Below are 2,775 nucleotides of genomic sequence, written 5' to 3'. Positions count from 1 at the left end.
CTACCTTTTCTGGGAATGGGAAAAAATATGAATCCCTTCCTGTCAGTTGGCCAGGTAGATGACTTCTGAATTTCTTGACACAGGCTAGTGAGCACATCTAAGGCTGCATCTGTTTTTTGAAACATGTCAATTGATAATCCATTGATTCTTAGGGCCTTATTTTTTCCATATTAAACTTTTTTATTCAGGTTTGATTTTAACAGATATGTGTGTGGGAGCGGGCCTGCAGGAAAGGGTGAAGCCCCTGAGAGCAGGGCCTTCCCAGGTGCCTGCGCAGAAGGCAGGTTGCCTACCCTCTTCCCTCCCTATCTTTTTTTTTCTTCATTTTTCTTTTTATTTTATTATTGTGTGTGTGTGTGTGTATCATCAAATCGGGTCTGACTGTACAGGAGGAGCTTGCCCCTCCTTCTCCAGCAGAGCATCTGGTGAATTAGAACCACATACCTCTGGGATTGCAGTGCAGCTTCATGCCACTAGGCCACCAAAACTCCCTTCCCTTCCTGTCTTAAGGAGCTTGAGGAGAGATATTAGCAGGTGAGGGGCTGATTCCCAGTCTGTGTGGTTGGTCTGGGGAGAGAAAGCTACAGAGAAGAGGACCAAACCAGGGATAAGTGTGGAACGGCAGAGGATCACTTGCCAGAACACAGAGTTCTGGTTCCAGATTAAATTTTAAAAAAACAAACTAAAACCTAAGCAGCACCCTCCCTACTAGGGCTGTAGTGTGAGGGGAGAAGAGGAGGGTAGCTTCATCAATACCACTGCTTGCTTTTGGCCAAGAGCGAGGTGAAGGACTGAGGTCTCCAAGAGACGGGGGAAGAAACCAAAATAAAACATCAAGTAAATCATATAGGAGGAGCCTCGCCACTCGCTGGGCCAGGATGAGGGCAGCGGTCTCTGCAGCTTCCGAGATAACTGCTGGCACCCCTGCCACAAGGGAAGTTAGTACTTTTTCCATGGCCTTGCCTGTGACATGGGCCTCCTGTGTCATAGCAGACAGCACTGCGGTCAGGATCTCTTCTCCACAGTCATACTTCTGCTCAGTCTTCTTGCCGAGGTCTCCCTCAGGCAGACAGATGTCTTCCTGCACGGCCCCACTGTCCTGGAGCAGTGATACATACAGATCCTGGATGCTAATCAGCTGAAAGTCATTCCTTTTAATGTTGGGGACATACATATTATGAGTTGAGGGGCAGATATTTTCATATTTCTTCAAAGTAAAGATGTCATTACCAACCAGGTGGACCTTGGCATAGTCAGGCTTGCTAGTCACAGACATCTGGATGGTCTTTGAGCACCACAAAACCATTGTTATGTAATGTTGCGCATTGCATTGGGAAGCTGATGGAGGCTCCAGCATCTCTTGTCTCAAAGTCCAAGTCATCTGCCATTTTTTAAAAAATTTATTATTAATTTCAGTGAAAATTTACAGAGACTTTGGGTTTCCATTCATTCATTGTTGTACATTATCCCCTCCCCCCACTCCCCCCTAGTACACTACCCTCTTGGAAAAATAAAAGAAAAATTCTTTCATTGTTTTACAGTCCCTCCCCCTAGGGTCCACTCCACTATGCAGCCTTCGCTCTGGACTCCTGTCATGACAAAAATCCCTAATAATTTTCCCCCTTAAACAGTTTTTTCCCTCATCTGTTTTGATGCAGTATACATTCCTGAACCCATCCTTCTCAGTCCCCTCCCAACCCAGAGGTCAGTCCTGCTTTACCACAGTGGCACCATGCAGTATTTGTCCTTTTGTGACTGAGATACTTCACTCAGCATAATGTCCTCCAGGCTCACCCATTTTGAATAATATTGCATGAGTTCCTTGTTTTTTAATGCAGCATAGTATTCCATTGTGCGAATATACCTCAGCTTCTCTAGCCATTCGTTTGTTGATGGGCACTTAGGTTGTTTCCAACTCCTTGCTATTGTGAACAAAGCTACAATAAACATGGGTGTGCATATATCTGCTTGGATGTCAGCTATGGTCTCTTCAGGGTATATTCCCAGTAGTGGAATTGCTGGGTCAAATGGTATCTCTATTTGCAACTTTTTGAGAAAGCACCATACCACCTTCCACAGTGGTTACACCAAGTCATCTGCGATTTTAAGAAGCTTTGAGTTCTACTCACTGATTTGATCCCAACATGAACACACTGACTGACTCCATCTGTTTACCACAACTCCAGCAGCTGTCTCCAAGCCCACCACCCAAGCCACCCTGTTGTTGTTGTTGTTATATGCCATCGAGTTGTCTACAACTCAGAGCAACCCTATGAACTATAGCTCTCAAACGTGCCCTATCCTGAGCCAATCTCACTCTCTGTGATATACCTGGCCTCCATTGCCCCACTTACTGTGTCAGTTAATTTCATCCAAGGTCTTTCTGTCCTGCACTGACCTGCCACCATTCCAAGCATGATGTCCTCCAGGGATAGGTCCCTCCTGGCAACATGCCCAAAGAATGTCAGACAGAGCTTAAAATCCTTGCTTCCAAGGAGCAACCTGGTTTCACCCTCTCTAGGACAAACATGTTTGCTCTTTTGGTATGTTCAGTACTCTTCTCCAGCACCATCTAGTCTTCTTCTGCCATCCTTAGTCATTTTTCAGCTCTCTAATGAATAGCAAGTAATTGCCAAGATCATGGCCTGGATCAGGCACATCTTAGTCTCTAGACTGACATCATTGCTCTTCAGCACTCTGGAGAGATCTTTTAACAGCAGATTTTCCCAATGCCATTTGACTTTTGATTTCCTGACTGCTGGTGCCAAGGGTGTT

At 45.4% G+C, this 2,775-nt stretch overlaps 1 pseudogene; it reads right to left on the bottom strand.

The window, feature by feature from the left end:
* Window positions 1-682: 682 nt before the first annotated feature.
* LOC102859670 lies at window positions 683-1,388 on the bottom strand (annotated as a pseudogene).
* Between the last annotated feature and the right edge of the window lie 1,387 nt (window positions 1,389-2,775).

This window comes from Elephantulus edwardii, unplaced genomic scaffold (assembly GCF_000299155.1).
Source record: "Elephantulus edwardii isolate Elephantulus edwardi_28Jun2011 unplaced genomic scaffold, EleEdw1.0 scaffold00308, whole genome shotgun sequence".
In the NCBI taxonomy this organism is placed as follows: Eukaryota; Metazoa; Chordata; class Mammalia; order Macroscelidea; family Macroscelididae; genus Elephantulus; species Elephantulus edwardii.
Note: the sequence above shows the minus strand (reverse complement) of the source record. Positions and strands in the feature narration are given on the sequence as shown.